Source organism: Dendrobates tinctorius, unplaced genomic scaffold (assembly GCF_039654945.1).
Source record: "Dendrobates tinctorius isolate UK_male_01 unplaced genomic scaffold, ASM3965494v1 ptg000102l, whole genome shotgun sequence".
In the NCBI taxonomy this organism is placed as follows: Eukaryota; Metazoa; Chordata; class Amphibia; order Anura; family Dendrobatidae; genus Dendrobates; species Dendrobates tinctorius.
In genome coordinates this window covers 19,091,922-19,113,565 of record NW_027361770.1, presented here as the reverse complement: position 1 = coordinate 19,113,565, position 21,644 = coordinate 19,091,922, and the positions used below count along the sequence as shown (strand labels likewise).

General features: G+C 46.3%; 2 non-coding genes across 2 annotated transcripts; both read left to right on the top strand.

Moving 5' to 3' along the window:
* The first annotated feature begins 3,437 nt into the window (after positions 1 to 3,437).
* LOC141099830 (U2 spliceosomal RNA) lies at positions 3,438 to 3,625 on the top strand. Its single transcript, XR_012234541.1, has one exon. It is a non-coding gene; the product is annotated as a U2 spliceosomal RNA (small nuclear RNA).
* Positions 3,626 to 4,749: 1,124 nt separating this feature from the next.
* LOC141099837 (U2 spliceosomal RNA) lies at positions 4,750 to 4,945 on the top strand. The gene has a single exon (XR_012234545.1). It is a non-coding gene; the product is annotated as a U2 spliceosomal RNA (small nuclear RNA).
* Positions 4,946 to 21,644: the final 16,699 nt, after the last annotated feature.

Genomic DNA, 21,644 nt, shown 5'->3' with positions numbered 1-21,644 from the left:
CAGGGAACCCCCTTTATGTCAAAAATTATGAAGGAACTCTGTCGGTTGTGAAATGTTAAACAGTTGCGTTCCTCGGTCTATCATCCTCAAACAGATGGTCTGGTAGAAAGGTTCAATAAGACACTGAAGAGCATGTTAAAAAGGCAGTTTCCAAAGATAGGAAGGACTGTGATCTTTTATTGCCATATTTGTTATTTGCAGTGCGGAAGGTACCTCAGGCATCTACGGGGTTCTCGCCTTTTGAACTATTGTACTGCAGACATCCACGGGGCTTACTAGATATAGCCAAAGAGGCCTGGGAGGACCAACCTACTCCCCACAAAAGTGTGATAGAACATGTTGCAAAAATGCAAGAGAGCATGGAGACAGTCCTACCCTTGGTCCGGGAACATATGGAGGTAGCACATCGGTCACAGAGTCGGGTCTATAACCGGGAGGCTCGGGTAAGAACCTTTAGCCCTGGGGATCGGGTTTTGGTGCTTGTGCCTACCGTAGATAGCAAATTTCTCGCAAGGTGGCAGGGACCCTACGAGATCATGGAGAAGGTGGGGCCAGTTGACTACAAGGTACACCAACCAGGATGGAGAAAGCCAGAACAGGTTTACCATATTAATTTGCTTAAACCCTGGAAAGATAGAGAGCACCTTGGTAGTCCGCTGCCAGCGTTTCAGATGGAAAAGGCTCCGTTACCTCAGGGCGAGGCAGGAGAAGCCCAACCCATGGTGAAAATTGCAGATACTTTGTCTCCTAAACAGGTTCAGGAGGTCTGGGAGTTCATCAGCCGAAATACAGATGTTTTTTCAGAGCTCCCAGGACGCACCTCCCTAATCCAAAATGACATTGTCATAGAGCCACAGGAAAAGGTCCGACTAAAGCCATATCGAGTGCCTGAGGCCCGGACAAGCCATCTCGGAAGAGGTAAAAATGATGCTACAGTTAGGGGTCATAGAAGAGTCTCAGAGTGAGTGGGCCAGCCCAATAGTTCTAATATCCAAGCCTGATGGGTCTCTAAGATTCTGTAATGATTTTAGAAAACTCAATGACATTTCAAAGTTTGACGCCTACCCCATGCCCCGGGTTGACGAGTTGATAGAGCGCTTTGGGCAAGCATGGTATTTTACAACTCTGGACCTCACAAAAGGTTATTGGCAGGTACCCCTAATAGAGGCGGCGAAGGGAAAGACGGCGTTTATAACACCTGAGGTGCTGTTCCAGTATAAGGTGTTACCCTTTGGGTTGCATGGCGCTCCAGCAATGTTCCAGCGGATAATGGATATTGTTCTCCGTCCCCATCACCGCTATGCCTCAGCCTATCTAGATGATATTATTGTGTTCAGCACCGATTGGGAAAGCCACTTAGCGTACAGGCAGTGGTAGACTCCCTGCGACAAGCAGGGTTAACTGCCAACCCAAAGAAGTGTTTCATAGGGTTGGAGGAAGCCCGGTACTTGGGTTATGTCATTGGGAGGGGAGTTCTCAAGCCCCAAGTGAACAAGGTAGAGGCAATTCAGAACTGGCCCCGTCCCCTCACAACAAAGCAGGTAAAGGCCTTTATGGGTTTGGTGGGATATTACAGGCGATTCATTCCCAACTTTGCAACCCTGTCCACGCCTTTAACAGATTGTTTAAAAGGAAAAAAATCTGTGATGGTCCACTGGAATGATCAGTTAGAGGAGGCCTTTACAAAATTAAAAGGGGTACTGTGTGGTACACCAGTCCTGATCACTCCAAATTTCAAAAAAGAGTTTGTGGTGCAGACTGATGCCTCTCAAATAGGCCTCAGTGCCGTGCTGTCTCAGGAAGTTAACGGGGAAGAGCATCCCGTTAGCTTCCTAAGCCAGAAACTAACCCCAGCTGAAACCCGGTACAGTATTGTGGAGAGAGAGTGCCTGGCCATCAAGTGGGCACTGGAATCGTTGCACTACTATTTGCTGGGGAGAACATTTCGGTGGGTGACAGATCATTCCCCTCTTACGTGGACGAGTCAAGCTAAGGAGAGGAATGCCCGAGTCACCAGGTGGTTCCTGTCCCTGCAAAATTTTAAGTTTTCAGTGGAACATCGTGCAGGCAGACTACAGGGGAATGCAGATGCTCCTGAAGGCACGTTTCTGCTTTTTATACCATGGAAGACAGCTGTCAGCCAGAAACTCTATATACTTTGCAGAGGTCATTTTCACACCTTCAGGAACCTTAAAGAGCCCTACCAGCTGTTTCCCCATGATTCCGGCCCAAAACATGACTCCTCCACCTCCTTGCTGACGTTGCAGCCTTGTTGGGACATAGTGGCCATCCCCCAACCATCCACTACTCCATCCATCTGGACCATCCAGGGTTGCTCGACACTCATCAGTAAACAAGACTGTTTGAAAATTAGTCTTCATGTATGTCTGGGCCCACTGCAACCATTTCTGCTTGTGAACACTGTTTAGGGGTGGCCGAATAGTAGATTTATGCACCACAGCAAGCCTTTGAAGGATCCTACACCTTGAGGTTCGAGGGACTCCAGAGGCACCAGCAGCTTTAAATATCTGTTTGCTGGTTTGTAATGGCTTTTTAGCAGCCACTCTCTTAATCCAATGAACTTGCCTGGCAGAAACCTTCCTCATTCTGCCTTTATCAGCACAAACATGTCTGTGCTCAGAATCAACCACAAATCTCTTAACAGTACAATGATCACGTTTAAATTTTTGGGAAATATCTAATGTTTTCATCTCTTGACCAAGGCATTGCACTATTTGATGCTTTTCAGCAGCAGAGAGATCCTTTTTATTTCCTAAATTCCTTGAAACCTGTGCCCTGCTTAATAATGTGGAACATCATTCTTAAGTAGTTTTCCTTTAATTGAGCTCACCTGGTAAAATAATTATCACAGGCATTTGAGATTGATTTCAGTGATCCAAAGAGCCCTGATGCACAATACCATCTATGAGTTTATTTGAAAAACAAAAAATAACATCTTTATGACACTTAAATCCAATTTGCATAATAATTTGGAACACAGTGTATATATATATATATATGTATTTGTGTATATTTATATGAATTAAAAAAAATAAACAATTTATCTGTCGTGTTAATTGAATGTTCGGCCTACGTTCACCTGTCTGAGAGTATTCTAGTGGCTTGTAGCAGACATGTGCGCTGCCTGCCTGCCGTAGATAGAATGTGTTGCATTCATGGAAGACTGTGATAGAATTTATTCTATTCATGGAACACTTTGATGCGTCACAATGGGCCAAAGGAACAATTGGATCACGTGTCACAATGAGCCAATGGAACAATTGGATCACGTGTCACAATGGGCCAATGGAACAATTGCATCACTTGTCACAATGGGCTAATGGAAGAATTGGATCACGTGTCACAATGGGCAGCTCAGAGTATTTAACAGCTGCATGGCAGCAGCCAGCTTCAGTCTGCTGAGGGAGCCTCAGCAGACAGTTGGAGGGGTGGGGGGTGGGGGGGAACCACGTTTGTTCTTATCAGTTTATTATCTGATAACTCCCCTATCTGGGGACCATATATTAAATGGAATTTTAGAACAAGGAGATGGAAAAAGAGCTTGCTCTATTCAATGCATGTATCGCCCCGTCATTACAGTATCTTCGGGGATGGTGCGCTCTCTCTAAACTGACTGAATTGAATTGAAACCAAAGCAAGTTGTCTTTTCAAAGCAATATTTGAATGCTTTTTTAAACTTTGGTTGCTCTGCATTATTTTTTGCTTGGTCCGGGTTGCACATTTCAAATTCATTTGGCTTGATTTAACTTGACCAACTCTACTACATCAAGTATTATTCACATCTATATTGAAGGAATTGTATTGTATTCAATCTGTAATTTAAATAATGATCTCGGCCTTTGCTGCTTGGTAGGTACAGGTGTGATAAGCTGCAGTAATGTGTTTCGCTTTGGATAGATACACTTCTGCACACCCACCTGCTACAAGGTCTGCAGCCCCTTGCCCTCACTCTATCCCATCTTAATTCAAGTATCCCATGTGTAGTTAAGTTATTCAATTTCTAACACAATCCTGACTCAATGATGGCTATTTTGAAACATTGTCACCCTCTTGTGCCTGCCAACTTTTAAATTTTGAAATGTACATTTAAATTTTGAATTTACACACACATATATATATATATATATATATATATATTTGTGTATATTTATATGAATTCAATAAAAAGAAACAATTTATCTGGCATGTTGATTGAATATTCGGCCTACTTTCAAATGTCTGAGAGTGTTCTAGTTGCTTGTAGCAGCTATGTGCGCTGCCTGCCTGCAGTAGATAGAATGTGTTCCATTCATGGAACACTGTGATAGAATGTATTCTATTCATGGAACACTTTGTCGTGTCACAATGGGCCAATGGAACTATTGGATTACATGTCACAATGGGCCAATGGAACAATTGGATCACGTGTCACAATGGGCAGCCCAGAGTATTTAACAGCTGCACGGCTGTAGAATGCTTCAGTCTGCTGAGGGAGCCTCAGCAGACAGTTGGGGGGGTGGAGGGGGGGGTGGTGTAACCACGCTCGTTCTTAACAGTTTAATATCTGATATGTCCCCTATCGCTTTTGATATATTTATGCACATCCCCTTGCCCTCATTACTTCCGACCTTAATTCAAGTATCCCATGTGTAGTTAAGTTATTCAATTTCTAACACATTCCTTACTCAATGATGGCTATTTTGAAATATTGTCACCCTTTTGTGGCCTGCCAACTTTTAAATTTTGAAATTTACTTTTAAATTTTGAATTTATATATATAGGGGGAACCACGCTCGTTCTTATCAGTTTAATATCTGATACGTCCCCTATCTAGGGACCATTTATTAAATGGATTTTTAGAACAGGGAGATGGAAAAAGATCTTGCTCTATTCACTCCATGTATCGCCCCATCATTGCAGTATCTTTGGGGATGGTGTGCTCTCTTTAAACCGGTTTCCAAAAACAGGCTGAATTGAAACCAAAGCAAATTGTCTTTTCAAAGCAATATTTGAATGCTTTTTTTCAACTTTGGTTGCTCTGTATTAGTTTTTTCTTGGTCCACGTTACACATTTCAAATTCCTTTGGCTTTATTTAACTCTGCTACATCAAGCATTATTCACCTCTATATGGAATGCATTGTATTGTATTCAATCTGTGTGTTTGGCGTCTGGGTTCTGCTTCTGCTCTACAGGAATCTAGAGCCTCACATTCTGCGGTCTCCTGCTGTTTATCTACTGCAGAGATTACTTTGCAGCACATCGCTCCAGATCTACTGCAGAGAAGATTACTTTGCAGCACATCGCTCCAGAGACTAAGCTCCTCTGTGCTCACATTGGGCATGCTCACGAGGCAATCTCCCATTGGAGATCGGGAGTCATGTGCCCAGGCCCTGCTCCAGATCTCATTGGTCCATCTCGGAGATCTGTAAGGTCCCGCACGGCTATAAAAAGGGCGCATGACTGTTCGGCCATGCGCTAGTATAGACTTTTCAAGCTAATGTGTGAATGGTGACGGATGTATGACTCTGGTGACTGACTAATTTAAAACCCCTTCCATCTGATATTACGCATGTGGATAGGGAATTAGTGCAGCAGTCAGCGCCAGTCAGTGGCAAGCCTTAGGCCACTGTGCACACCGCACCTCTACTCTAGCGTCCGACATTGCGCCTGCTTCCTAGCTTAGTCAACTAGCGGCCGTGCCCTATGCCACGCTGCAGTTGCAGCCCTCCTTGGCATCCGCAGTAGCGACGCAGAACACACGGTAGGTCTAGACGGACGCAGCTCCTCTGCCTTGGGTCCTGCTCCTGTGACCTGATACCGTGTGTGCATTTCCCTGTGGTCTGTGACACTAACAGGCTCAGCGTTTTCATATGTTTATGTTGCGGCGCCTCTGTTTGTGAACAGAGCCCGCTTTGCGCACTTCGGGTGAAGTCTAACCCGTGCGCATTATATCTCCATATTGCTCATCTGTCATTACCTAGCAGTGGTGTAACATCTACTGCACGGTGCACCCTGAGCGGCGAACGCACTTTATTATTTATTTTTATTTAGTGGGTTCCGCTGTTCCTAACATTATACTAGCGCCAGGGTCTGGCTAGTAATGGCAGATTAGCAGCAACTTTTTCAATGCATTCACCAGCTAGAGGGCCGGTTGGCTACTCTTGAGAGTGTTATCTCAGTGGCAAAGTCTTCGGAGGCTGCTGTACAGGCGATCGCAGAGGCGGTTTCACGTATGTCCACGTCCTCCCCTGCGCCGACAGTTTCCCGCCTCCCGTTGCCCAATAAATTTTCTGGCGATTGCGCCTCCTGTAGGGGTTTCATGAGCCAGTGCTCTATCCAGCTGGAGTTACTGGCTGCGCGATTCTCTACGGAACGGGCTAAGGTGGGGTTTATTATTTCCCTTCTCGGGTAGGGCGTTGGAGTGGGCAACGCCTCTGTGGGAGCATGGTGACCCTGAGGTTCAGACCGCTGCTCAGTTCTTAACATCTATCAAGCAGCTTTTCCTGGGACCACGGGTCATGCACGATACCTCTCTTCAGCTCCTTGCACTAACTCAGGGATCCCTCTCGGTCAGCCAGTATGCCGTTCGTTTTTGGAAACTGGCTTCCGAGCTGGAGTGATCTGATAGAGCCCTCATCCCTGTGTTTTGGAGAGGTTTAGCTGAGCATGTTAAGGATGCTCTATCTACCAGAGAGGTTCCTGCTAGTCTGGAGGAGCTGATTGCCATTGCCACCCGTATTGATCTCCGTTTCTCGGAGCGCGGGTTGGAGCGTGCTCAATCCAGACGGAGGGTTACTCCTGCTGCCAACCTCTTTGAACCTCTGGAATCACCCGAGCCAGAGTGTTCACTCCCAGAGCCCATGGAGGTGTCTCGCGCCAGTCTCGAGGCGCGTCTGGCACTAACCTCCACTTGCGGCTACGGCTGTCAGCACTCTGTTCTCCAGGATAACGGTGCCCTGCAATGGCCAAACTCTGTGCCGCCGGACAAGACCTTTGTCCCCCCTCGCCTTCGGCCGAAGGTTCTCGCGTGGGCACACGCATCCAGGGCGGGTGGTCATTGTGGCTACATGCAGACCACAAAACTCCTGGCAGGGTCGTATTGGTGGCCGCACAGGGCTCAGTGTTACGAATGAGTCACCGAGAAGGAAAAACAAAAACAAGCTAAGCCCCAGAAAACCAGAGAGGTTGGTAACTAAGCGGATTGCAGACCCCTGATCCTATCCACACAACTAGCAGTAGCCGTGGAGCGTACCTACGATGATCCTAGACGCCTCATCACAGCTGGAGAAATAAATAAGCCTAAAGCAAGAAAAGGGGAAGTCTAAACTGCCCCAGAGTAGAACCCAAAGCAATAGACAGCCCCCAAACATGCATTGACGGTGAGACAAGATGAAAACACAAACACAGATAGAAAAATAGGCTGAGCAAACGATGGGGCCCACGCTAACTAGAAAGGACAGGAAAGGAAAAATGCTGTCTGCAATCACGCACAAAACCCTGCCAAAAAATGTCCAACACTTTCTGATAACAAAAACCCTGAAGTCGCTAGACTTCAATTCCCTATATCAGCACTCTGGTATATTCTGAAGAAAGAGCAAAAAGAGACCAATCTGATCAGGGACAAAAAGCAAACCGGCATAAACAGAGACATAAGAATGGAAATTCAGCACAGCCACAGCAGGGGCTGGCTGACCACAGAAACTGAATAAACCAGACCAAATCTCATGTGAAAAATAGCAGAGCACACTTAGCTTGAGAAGGCAGGAACAGAACTGGAAACCAGAACCTCAGGGCAGGAGAAAATCACCCGCACAAAATTAGGGAGTCGGCTGTCTTAAATCCAGTCAGAGACTTCTGATGTCCACTCACTGTCCTCCTCAGGTGGCAGGTCTCTGCAATTTAGATCAGCTTCATTACCTGCTGTCACCACCAAAGGGAGCTCAGATGGAGAACTCATGACTCCTCTGTCAATACAGCCATCTCCACCACCCTCACCAGAAGCCAGAGGTAAACCAGAAAATGAGCTCACAACAGTACCCCCCCTTGAGGAGGGGTCACCGAACCCTCATTCACACCATCAGGCCGATCAGGATGGGCCCGGTGAAAAGCACGAACCAATCTTTCGGCATGAATGTCAGAGGCAGAGACCCAAGAATTGTCCTCCTGGCCATAACCCTTCAACATGACCAAATACTGGAGTCTCCGTCTAGCCAGACGAGAATCCAGTATTTTTTCTACCTCATACTCCACATTACCTTCAACCAACACAGGGTCAGGAGGTGCCGCCATAGGAACCACGGGCTCAACAAGCCTCTTCAACAGAGACGTATGAAACACGTTATGGATCTTAAACGTAACTGGAAGAGCCAATCGAATAGAAACCGGGTTAAGAATCTCCAAAATCCTATAAGGCTCAATAAATCTTGGCTTGAACTTTGGAGACACAACCTTCATAGAGATATTTTTTGACGACAACCAAACCTTATCACCCACTTTAAACCGGGGACCAATCGTCCTATGCCGGTTGGAAAACCGCTGGGCCTTTTCTTCAGAGAGGGACAATTTATCCACCACTTGGTCCCAAATCTGCTGCATTCTCTCTACCACAGTGTCAACACCTGGGCAAGCTGAAGATTCCACTTGCCCTGAAGAAAATCGAGGATGAAACCCAAAGTAACAGAAAAAGGGTGACATCAATGTGGCAGAACTAGCTCTATTATTTAGGGCGAATTCGGCTAAGGGCAAAAATGAGGCCCAATCATCCTGATCAGCAGAAATAAAACATCTCAAATAGGACTCCAAAGTCTGGTTTGTTCTCTCAGTCTGCCCATTGTTCTGTGGGTGAAACGCAGATGAGAAGGATAACTGAATTCCCAGCTTGGAACAAAAGGCTTTCCAAAATCTTGAGACAAACTGGACTCCTCTGTCCGACACAATGTTCTCAGGAATCCCATGCAACCGAACCACCTGTAGTAAAAACAAGAGCACCAACTCTGAGGAAGATGGCAGCTTTGGGAGTGGTACAAGATGGACCATCTTAGAAAATCTATCACAAATCACCCAGATAACAGTCATTTTCTGAGAGACAGGAAGATCAGAAATAAAATCCATTGAGATATGGGTCCATGGCTTCTTGGCACCGGCAAGGGCATCAACAACCCACTAGAACAAGAACAGGGTTTAGACCGGGAGCAAGTCCCACAAGACTGCACAAAATTCCTGACATCACGAGATAAGGCAGACCACCAAAAAGACCGACTCATCAAATCTCTGGTACCAAAAATACCTGGATGACCAGCCAACGTGGAGCAATGAACTTCAGACATCACTCTCTTCCTCCACTGGTCAGGAACATACAATTTTCCCATAGGAAAACGCTCAGGTTTGTCCTCCTGAAATTCTTCCAGGGCACGTCTCAAATTGGGTGAGTTGGCACAAAGAACTACCCCCTCACCTAGGATGGTACTAAGTTTGGTCACAATAGGAGAATCAGCAAAGAAACTCCTAGAAAGGGCGTCTGCCTTAACATTCTTAGTGCCCGGAAGAAAGGAGACCACAAAATCAAAACACGTGAAAAACAAGGCCCACCTGGCCTGTCTAGGATTCAAGCGTTTGTCCGACTCCAGGTAAATCAAATTCTTGTGGTCAGTGAGGACCACAACTTGATGTCTAGCTCCCTCCAACCAATGTCTCCACTCCTCGAATGCCCACTTCATGGCCAACAATTCCCGATTCCCCACATCATAGTTGCGTTCAGATGGGGAGAACTTTCGGGAAAAGAAGGCACAGGGATTCATTTTGGAAGTCAACGAATCTTTTTGGGACAAAACAGCTCCTGCACCAATCTCCGAAGCATCTACCTCTACCTGAAATGGAAGTGAGACATCAGGTTGCCGTAAAACCGGAGCAGAAGTGAACCTCTGCTTCAGCTCCTGAAATGCCAAAACAGCTTCTGGAGACCAATTCAGCAAATCAGCGCCCTTCTTGGTCAGATCAGTCAGTGGCTTGGCAGTACCAGAAAAATTAGCTATAAATTTACGATAAAAATTAGCAAAACCCAAAAACTTCTGGAGAGCCTTCAAAGAAGTGGGCCGAACCCAATCATAAATGGCCCGCACCTTGGCCGGGTCCATTTCAATAGTTGACGGAGACAAAATAAATCCCAAAAATTAAATCCTCTGTACACCAAAAAGGCATTTTGTTCCCTTAACATACAGGGAATTCTCCCTCAAAATCCGGAACACAGTCCGAACATGTTCCACATGAGAATCCCAATCACTGGAAAAGATCAGAATATCATCCAAATAGATGATCAAAAACTTATCCACAAAGTCCCAGAAAATATCATTCATGAAGGATTAGAAGACAGAAGGGGCATTAGTGAGCCCAAAAGGCATCACCAAGTACTCAAATTGTCCCTCCAGAGTATTAAACGCCGTCTTCCATTCATCTCCACGCTTGATGCGAATAAGATTATATGCCCCCCTGAGGTCAAGCTTAGTAAACCAGCAGGCACCTTTAACTCTGGAGAATAAATCAGAAATCAGGGGTAACGGATACTGATATTTAACCATAATCTTGTTAAGGGAACGATAGTCAATACAAGGCCTTAATGAACCATCTTTCTTAGCCACGAGAAAAAAAACAGCACCTAAGGGTGAAGAAGATGGTCTAATATGACCCTTCTCCAACGACTCCTTAATATAAGATCGCATAGCCTCGTGTTCAGGTACAGAAAAGTTGAAAAGCCGACCCTTGGGAAATTTACACCCAGGCCTCAACTCAATTGCACAGTCATAACTCATATGAGGAGGCAGGGACACAGACTGACTCACTAAATACATCATAAAAATCAGCCAAATAGTCAGGAACATCATGAGACTGGGGAGAAGTGGAGAAAACAGGAGTGTCATCAAGAGCACACCTACAGCCCCAACTCACCACAGACACAGATTTCCAATGCAAAACTGGATTATGGATTTGCAACCAGGGGTAACCCAGAACAATAGTATCATGCAAATTATGCAGTATCAAAAATCTACAATTTTCTTGGTGGTCTGGGGTGACCCTCATTATCACCTGGGTCCAAAACTGAGGTTTATTCTCCACCAAAGGAGTAGCATCAATACCCCTCAAAGGAATAGGCATCCGCAGAGGTATCATGGGAAAACCACAACGTTTAGCAAAATCCAAATCCATCAGATTCAAAGCCGCTCCTGAATCCACAAAAGCCTTGGCGAAAAAAATGTGGATAAGGAGCAGATCAGAGTAATTGCCAAAAGAAACTTAGGTGGTATGCCACCCACAGCATTTGGTTTGACCTGCTTTAGACAAAATCTGATAGGCTTGTGCTCATGGTGGCTTTTGATAGCATCTGGGCTGTCAGGACAGTCAGGATGGGCAGGACACCAAAGGAAAGGAATATTTGCAGAAAAACTAAGGTATTGTGTCCATTATTGACCATTGATTTTAAAGGGTTAAATGTCCAATCGGATCAATGTAAACCCCTAAATTCATCACTGACCACTGGCTCCAAAATGTCTAAGAATATTCTTTGATTAGAGGAAGTCATATACCTTGGAAAGGTACTTCTCCACCTAAAAAAAGCCCAGTCTTTCTGTTTTTTTTCTCTAACATAACCTCCTGGTGACTGCATGAGGACCCTACTTCAATGGAAATGAATGTGTCAGCAACTTATCTCTTCTTCCTTGTTTTAATTAATTTATTTTTTCTTTAGGTATAATTTGCTTCTTTTAGACACAATTAACCGCATATGTATAATGTTAGTGTGATATGTCCCCTCTCTGGAGATGTATTTTGGATATTCAATTTTTTTTCTATGACAAAGGGCATTTATTTTAACAAATATGCCAAAATTTGCAATTTGTTTCAACTTTCTCTCCCACTTATCCTACTTTTAATAAAAGTTAGCTTAGCATTGCAAAACAGGGTGGGCCCCTCATGGTCCAACAAATTTACTATAATTCATGCCAGAAAATGGCCATGGACTGGAGTAGATTTGAATTTCTAGTGCATGTCTCCGAATAAATCAGGCTTACTAGTCACTAGTGTGATTTAAGTTTAATTTATGATGAGTGAGGGACTGGTGTAAGCCTGCTGTTCTGGAAGTCCTGATACCTCATGCAACAGATCAAATTGCTTTTCTGCTCAGCCACACTCAGGTGGCACAAATATCATCTTCATAGACTACTATTGTTGGAAATATTTACAGATAGTAACAGAGGTAGTTGACTGAAAGTAAATGCTGGCCTGCCAGCAGGGCCGGACTGGGACTAAAATTCAGCCCTGGCATTTGAAGTTACACAGGCCCACTAGTCACATGGTGACTATATAATATTTTTGTACAGTTGTAGGTTACAAGCAGTGAGAGGAGATTAACACGACTATATACCATGTAGTCATAGCTGTGTCCAGTATTTCAGCTCAGTCCTATTTATTGCTTTTAGGTACAGTACTCCTCCCAAAGCTCTGTCCCCTTTTGTACGCACGGTGACAGAATTCCTGGCAGAACTGCTATCCATTGGGCAACCAGACCTTCTGGTCATAGCTGCCCCTATCATACCTCCCAACTTTTGAGGAAGGGTAAGAGGGACAAAGACTGCGGCGCGCGCAGCTGCAAATTTTAGGCCATGCCCAGCCACACCCATTCCGCAACTAGTCACACCCATGTCCACGCCTAATCGCACCCATTTAGCACTGCTGATCACACTGACTTGTACTGAGGGCACAGTGGCTGGCATTATGGGCACACTGACTGGCACTAAGGAAGAGAGAAAACAGAGAGAGAGAGAAAAAAGAGAAAGAAAGAAAGAAAGAAAGAGGGAAAAAAGAAAGAAAGAACAGAGAGAGACAGTGAAAGAACAGAGAGAGAGAGAGAAAGAAAGAGGGGAAAGAAAGAACAGAGAGAGACAGAGAAAGAATAGAGAGAGAAAGAAAGAGGGGAAAGAAAGAACAGAGAGAGACAGAGAAAGAATAGAGAGAGAAAGAAGTAAAGAAAAGAAAGAAAGAAAGAAAGAAAGAGAGGAAAGAAAAAGAAAGAAAGAGGGGAAAGAAAGAACAGAGAGAGAGAGAAAGAAAATGAGGGAAAGACAGAACAGAGAATGAGAAAGAACAGAGAAAGAAAGAAAAAGAGAGAAAGAAATAAAGAAAGATTCTATAAAGATACTATAGCAGCCCGGGTCCCATTGTAGTGCCCACCTGAGCCTCCCGATGCAGGACATATCATGATCCGCTCACATGCCGACATCCCCGATTCCAAGGCGATCCTGCTGTCTGCGCTGTCGGAGGAGGACACGGTGATGGATCTGAAGCATTCCTGGTTCTGTTACAATCTCCTCAAGAAATTATCTCATTTCCGGTCAGCTTCAAGCACATCACTTCAGGTGGAACATCACATGTGTGTTTTAAAATGCTCCTCGGGGCTCCGCCGTGTACTCCTGTGTCCGTGGGAAAAGCCCGCTTTGTATGCTTCGTACACACTTGGCTCCGCTCCGTACATCCCGTACACATATGGCTCCGCTCCGTATACCCCAAACACACGCGGCTCCGCTCCGTACACCAAGTACACACGCGGCTCCGCTCCGTACACCTTGTACACGCGGCTCTGTTCCGTACACCTCATACACACACGGCTCCTCTCCATACACTTCGTACACACGCGGCTCCGCTCCGTACACATTGTACACGCGGCTCTGTTCCGTACACCTCGTGCACGCGGCTCTGCTCCGTACACCTCGTGCACGCGGCTCTGCTCCGTACACCTCGTGCACGCGGCTCTGCTCCGTACACCTCGTGCACGCGGCTCTGCTCCGTACACCTCGTGCACGCGGCTCTGCTCCGTACACCTCGTGCACGCGGCTCCATTCCATACACCTCATACACACACGGCTCTGCTCCGTACACCTCGTACACGTGGCTCTGTTCCGTACACCTCGTACACACACGGCTCTGCTCCGTACACGTGGCTCCGCTCCATACACCTCGTACACACACGGCTCCGCTCCGTACACCTCGCACACACACGGCTCCGCTCCGTACACCTCGCACACACACGGCTCCACTCTGTACACCTCGTACACACACGGCTCCGCTCAGTACACCCCATACACATACAGCCCTGCTACATCTACCCTGTAAACCCCTCCTGACCCCACACATACGTATCTCATCCAGCACCATGACAACAACCAACAGCACAGCAGAGTCTTGCAGACACCAAGAGGCAAGGCTGTGCGCACAGGACCTGTGATGAGGTCACAGGAGGGGCGGAGTCAGGGGTCACATGATCAGGGGTCTGGACAAAGGCTCCTGATCATGTGACCCCCTGACTCCTCCCCTCCTGTGACATCATCACAGGTCCTGCGAACAGAGAAGGCAAGCGACACTGTGAGTGGCTGCGGGGGCGGGGGGTCTCATGCTACGGCGAGGATGGGGTGCGTGGGGGAGGCGTGGTGGCTTATCTCCCTGCAGTGCGGGAGGAACTTGGAAACTATCACCGCCGTGCCCACAGAGGGCCGGCGGCAGGAGCCACAGTGGCCGCAGCCGCTGGCAAGCGGCCAGATGATCGGGCGCTGCCGCCCGCGGCCCACATGACAGCGGCCCAGCGGGAAAATGCCCGGTTGGTTATATTGCCAATCCGGGCCTGCCTGCCTGCCAGTCTGGGAGTCCTACTGCTACAGGCAACACACATGAAGGAGACCCAACTTGGAGTCCAAACATTAGTAGAGTAGAAGAGTAAAAATAGTACAACAGTAGAAATAGTATAATGGAGCTCTGACACCTCTTCCACTACAGGCAACCCATCAGATGTAGACCCAACTTGGAATCTCCACATTTCAAAAAATTGTTTGGAACATCAACAGCAGTAGTGACAGCAGGCACAGAAGCCATGAAAAAAGGCGTTACAGACTGCAATAATGAAAGATCAATGCAGCACACTAAAAACCACACCATCGCCTAGTCTGCGACTGGAGTGCAAAAGTCATTGAACATCCTTGACTTGTTCATCTTGATGAAAGTTAGGCGGTCTACACTTTCAGGGGACATCCAGATGCAGTTATCCATCAGGGCACCACCAGCAACACTTGATACATGTTCTGAGAGAACATTGGCATGACAAAACCTACAAGGCATGACAAGCGAGCTGAAGCTACTCTCCCATTTTTGAAGACCAAAATGCAAAAGGGTCCAAACCCCCTCCTGATGGCATTGACAATGAATTAAGATTTGCAAGAGACGTCATTTCAATATGATCGCTTGCACAGTGCTCCTTGGGATGTTTAAAGTTTTGGAAATCATTTTGTATCCAATCCGGCTTTAAACTTCTCCACAACAGTATCACGGACCTGCCTGCTGTGTTCCTTGATCTTCATGATGTTCTCTGTGCTTCAAACAGAACCCTGAGACTATCACAGAGCAGGTGCATTTATACGGAGACTTGATTACACACAGATGGATTATATTTACCATCATTAGTAGAGATGAGCGACTTTGCCTTTTTTCGGGTCAAGTCGGGTTTCATGAAACCCGACTTTCGCAAAAGTCGGGTCGAACAAAATTGGCCGACTATAGGGAAAAGTCGGAGGCCGACTGAAACCCGAAACCCAATGCAAGTCAATGGGGAAGCAAAGTCTGCAGGTAGTGGAACACAGTAAACACACCTACAGTGACCATTTCAATGCTAAAAACATCCATTCTTATAACTGAAGCTTGTCAACCTTAATTTACTTCCTAATAATAATTACGCATTGAAAACTGGGGGTTATTTGGCTAAAGTTGTGGGGGGGTTGGGCTGGCTCCAGGTTTTCATGTGCCCTGGGCCAAAGAGTGTCAGTGCGCCCCTTTAACACATACCACAACTCATGATGCTCCGATACACCACATAAATATAGGTATAGTGCAATGACACATACTTCACTGCTTACATGACATGAATGATCTATTTTAAATTGTACAATAGCTCAAAAACAGGACAGTGTATTACTCCATACAGTGTTATGGCCACCACATTGTGCGCCATACAGAATAATGAGCCTCATATATTTCTCCATACCAAATAATTAGTCACATATAATATTCCATACAGTTTCTGATGAGCTCCACATAATGCTCCATATATAATGGGCCCCATTTGTAATGCTCCAGTGTATAATGTGCCCCTTAGATGCTGCTCCAGTGTCTGATCTGCCCCATTTACATTGCTCCAGTACATGATGGGCCTCATGGATTCATGGATGATGCTCCAGTGTATGATGGGCTCGAATAATGCTCCATATATAATGGGCCCCATTTGTAATGCTTCAGTGTATAATGTGCCCCTTAGATGCTGCTCCAGTGTCTGATCTTCCTCATTTACAATGCTCCAGTACATGATGGGCCTCATGGATGATGCTCCAGTGTATCATGGGCCCTAATAATGCTCAATATATAATGGGCCCCATTTGTAATACTCCAGTGTATAATGAGCCCCTTAGATGCTCTCCAGCGTCTGATCTGCCCCATTTACATTGCTCCAGTACATGATAGGCCCTATTTTTAATTAGCCCAGGCATGGTATGTGAAAAGAGCTCCATGGAGTAATCTGAGGTGTGTGCTTCCACATCCTTCACTTTTGGTGTGGGTGAAGGACACAAGGAAAGGGGTTGCTCCTGACCAGAAGCCTGCAGTTACGACTCAGTGCATGCATTTTTTACAACTTCAGAAGAGAAGGTGATGGAACTGGAGGATGTTTCAGCAATGTAAGCCACAAACAGTTCCTGATACTCCAGCTTTAAAAGTAGTCTACCTACTCCCAGAAAAGGGAGCCTTACAGGCCTTCCAGAGCTACACCATAATGCTGGCTCAACACCTCCTGCCACTACCAGCAGATGCACCACCACCACCATCAGTACCAGATGGCCCTCCATGCCCACATCCGCGTCCTCTTCCACCATACTTCCTCATGTTTTTTAAAATGGACCCAAAATACCAGCAGATATATGGTACTGTATCAGAAGCGTACAGCTCTATACAGTCTATGGATAACAGTAAATCTCCATATATATTTCATGAGGCATACACAGATGCTCACAGGCTCAGTATGGATTACCCAATAAAAAAACAAGTTGAAAAAGGGTACAGTATCATCAGATACAAGGTATATAAAGTATAGTGTAAACATTCTGATTCTCCGTATACATTTCAGGAGGCAGACACAAACGCTCTCAGGCCCAGTATGGATTACACAAGAATATCAAAAGCTGTAAATGAGTTATGTAACACAAGCGTACAGCTGTATACAGTGTTGGGGTAATCTTAAAGTTCCAAATATATTGCCGGAGTAACAGACAGACGTTTACAGGCTCATTATGGATTACACCAGAATCTAAATAGCTAAAAAGGTTACTGTATCAGAAGCATTCTGCTGTATACAGTGCTGGCCAAATTGAAAATATTGGTATATATTTCTGTAGTCACCCTCAGACGCTAACTCAGTTTGGTTTTGACCATAATAAAAAATGTTGTAAAAAAGGTCCTGGATAACAAGATAACAAGTATATATTTTTTAGGGTACAATTGAAATCTCTGCATAAATAGTCCCATAGTCACTCTCAGATGCTTACACAGTATGGATTTGACCGTAATGCTAAATGTCAAACAAAGGTACTGTATAACAAGATACAAGCTGTATCGAGTATAGTGTAAAAATTTGTTTCTCCAATTCACCATATATATGGAAGGTGTAACCCACACACGCTCATTCACTATGGATGATGTAAGGAAGGTGGACTGACAGACAAACCAGCCTATAGTGAGAAGCAGAGGTGTAGCGCAGTGTAGGTGTGAAACCGCTAAGATAAAGAGAAAGGGTTCAGTGTTTTAGCTTGCCCATTGGAGGGCAATGGAGAGTGTAGGAGTGGGACTGAATAACTGTCATTAGTCAGAGAAACTGTTAGGTGATGGTGGGCGGAGTTACCAGAACTGGAAGTATAAAAGGCTGAGGGAGGGTTCTGGAAGAGTCAGTCAGCGAAGGGAGCACAGTAAAGAGGAAGTTCTGCTGAGGAAATAGAGACAGTGGAAAGGCTCCAGAGAGGACTGACAGTTGAGGCGGTCACAGGGGGGTGGCCCAGAGGAAGGTAGCCGCAGACGAAGATGGCCTGGGGCTATCATATGGACGGTGTGCTCAGACTGGTGCAGCGCTGTGGTGGGTTGGGCCTAGGCCAGCCACAGTGGAAGAGCCACAGAGGACGCCACAATTATAGTTACAAAGGAAGTGAAGGTACCGGGGCCTGTGTACAGAGAAATGTGAAACGGCTGTGGCGACTTGCTGTTGTTGACAGAAGGATGGGCACTAAAAACGGACCTGTTCAATACAAACTCTGTCTCAGTCTCGTGTTTGTCTGAGGCAAGAAGAGGGTTCCCCCCACAGTTGGTTATCCTACAGATGATACCTTAATACAAATTTTTGAATCAAGGTACTGTATCAGCACATACCAGGTGTGTCCAGTCTAGGGTTAAATTTCCGTCTATACTTCCAGAGTCAGGCACAGACACTCACAGGCTCATTATGTATTACACCATAATTAAAATAGTTGAAAAAGGGAAAGGTATTCATAGCGTACACCAGTATACAGTGTTGATGGTACTTTTAAATCTTCGTACATATTTCAATCTTAGTAAGCCAGTCAAGAATCTCCGCTACTGGAAACTACATGGATACAAGTATAGATGCAAAGTCAAGTGTTAGCAGAAAATTTGGAATTACTCATCACGGGAAAACCTCCAGGTAGATGTTGCAGAGGCGATGCAGACCCTCAATTACTGTGTCTGTGGAGAAAGCAAAAAAGGTTCTTTGTGAAGAAAGGATTGCTTTATTGCAGTAGCGTGGATCACATCAACGTTACTCGTCTCCATCAAATTGTGATCACAGGGAGAGATGTACCCATGGTCCTCACTGCCTATCATGATGTGTCTGGTCATTTTGGAGTGCAAAAGACAGAAGCCACAGGCCGTAGACGATTCTATTGGATTGGCATGAGAGGAGACATTGAAAAATGGTGGCAGGAATGTCACACGTCTGTGACTATCACAACTGTGAAAGGTGATCATAAACCACCACTGCATCCACTTGTAAGATGAGGTCCATTTCAAATGGTAGCCATTGATCATCTGAAGGTAGAGGGCAGCAGTACAGGCCATAGCTACATCTTAACCATCACTGATCAATATGCCAAATTTCTAGTGGCTGTCCCTGTGAAGGATTTAACTGCCCAGACTACACAGTGGTGGAGCAGGGAGAGGTAAGTATTGCAACTTGCAAGTGCTGTGGCCATGACCAAGCAGGGGGGCACAATCGTGGTCGACGGTACTGGCACAGGGCCCCTCATAGTACGCTGGTGTGTCTGACGGCAAGTGGGCCCTCCCACCGTCTGAGACACTGTATTGTACTATGAGGGGCCCTGTGCCATTGCTGTCGGCCATCATCAACATTTTGGGTCGACAGATGGGTCCTTTTTCTGTCAGGATTGATCCAGCAGCACTGAAGACTCTTTCAGATAACACACTAGCAGCAGGGCAAGTGAGCTCCTGTAAGGCATATTGTGCCAATTCAGGCCAGGCATCCAGTTTAGAGGCCCAATAGTCAAAGGGGAATGACCTGTGAGGGAGAACATCAATATGGTAGGAAAAGTAGCTTGTAACCATAGTTGACAACTGCTGCCTCCTGTCACTTTTAATCGAAGCAGTATTAGCAGTCGTGTGAGCGGTACTTGAGAAATCATTCCACAACACGGTCATTAAACCCCTGTCTCCAATGCCACTTCTGCTGTGTGCACCACGAACACCTCTTCCATTGTGCACACTACGGCTCATGGGAGAACCAGCACCGCTGCTGTGTGCTGGGAAAGCCTCAAACAAACGGTTTACCAGAGTTGCTTGTTTGCTTGCCAATATTATCTCTAGGTTCTCCTGTGGCATGATGTTGTGTAATTTGCCTTTGTAGTGTGGATAGAGGATGCTGGCCAGCCAGTAGTCGCCATCCCTCATCATTTTGGCAATGCGGGGATCCCTTTTTAGGATCTGCAAGGCATAATCGCACATGTGGGCCAATGTTCCAGGTGTCAATGATGCACTGCCCGTGGTGGGTGGAGGAGCAGTTTCTGGCAAATCCACATCCCTACAGTCACGCACAAACACTGTCCCTGACCTTGGAATGCCAACATTTTCTCTTGCCCCTGAGAAACATCCTCCTGCCTGAAATAATCATCCCCCTCATCCCCATCCTCCTCCTCTTCCTCCTCCACCTCGTCCAGGACAGTTCCCTGACCAGACAATGGCTGACTGTCATCAAGCCTTCCCTCCTCCTCCTCCGCTGCAGATGCCTGATCCTTAATGTGTGTCAAACTTTGCATGAGGAGACGCATAAGTGGGATGCTCATGCTTATGATGGTGTCATCTGCGCTTAAAAGCCATGTGCATTCCTCAAAACACTGAAGGATTTACAGAGGTCTTTCAGCTTTGACCACTGCACACCTGACAATTCCATGTCTGCCTGCCTGTGTATCCTCCCACAAGTGCATTACAGCCTTCCTCTGTTCGCACAGCCTCTCAACCATATGCAGGGCAGAGTTCCACCTTGTTGCAACGTCTATGATTAGGCAGTGCTTGGGGAGGTGGAGCAATTGCTGCAGCTTCTGCATACGACTGGAGTGTACGGCCGAGCGACGGATGTGCGAGCACAGTCGTCGCACCTTATGGAGCAGGGATGTTAACTTTGGATAATTATTAAGGAAGCACTGCACTACCAGGTTCAAAGTGTGAGCCAGGCAAGGTATGTGTGTGAGTTTTGCATGGACTATGGCTGCCACAAAATTACGGCCGTTACCACTGACTACCTTGCCTTCCTCAAGATGTAGACTGCCCAGCCATGACTCTGTTTGTAGCTGCAAGTAGTTGGCCAGTACCTCCGCGGTGTGTCTTTTGTCACCCAAAGACATCATCTTTAACACAGCCTGCTGACGCTTACCACTAGCTGTTCGATAGTGGGACACCTCGTGCGCAACACTGCCAGCTGCGGATGTAGTGCTCGTGCGACTGCGCTCTGTGGATGAGCTTTTGCTGATAGACAAGGAGGAGGAGGAGGGAAAGCCTACAGCCAACTGTTTCCTATACCGTGGGCTAGGCAGCACTGTTCCACCGCCGCTGTCCCCAGTGGAGCCTGCATCCACCACATTAACCCAGTGCGCAGTGATGGACACGTAACGGCCCTGGCCATGCCTACTGGTCCATGCATCTGTTATGAGGTGCACCTTTCCACTCACTGACTGTTTTAGTGCATGGACAATGCGGTCTTTCACATGCCGGTGTAGGGCAGTGATGGCTTTTCGAGAAAAGAAGTGCCGACTGGGTAGGTCATAGCGTGGGACAGCGTAGGCCATGAGGTCGCGGAAAGCTTAGCTTTCAACCAAATGGTAGGGCATCATCTCTAATGAGATTAGTTTGGCAATGTAGGTGTTCAAACACAGTGTATGCGGCTGAGAGGATGAGTACTTTCTTGTCCTACTCAGAGTGTCTGGTAGGGTGAGCTGGACTGGAGAGCTGCATATGGGGGAAGTAGCGGTGGACTGGATGGAGTGAGAGGAGGTTG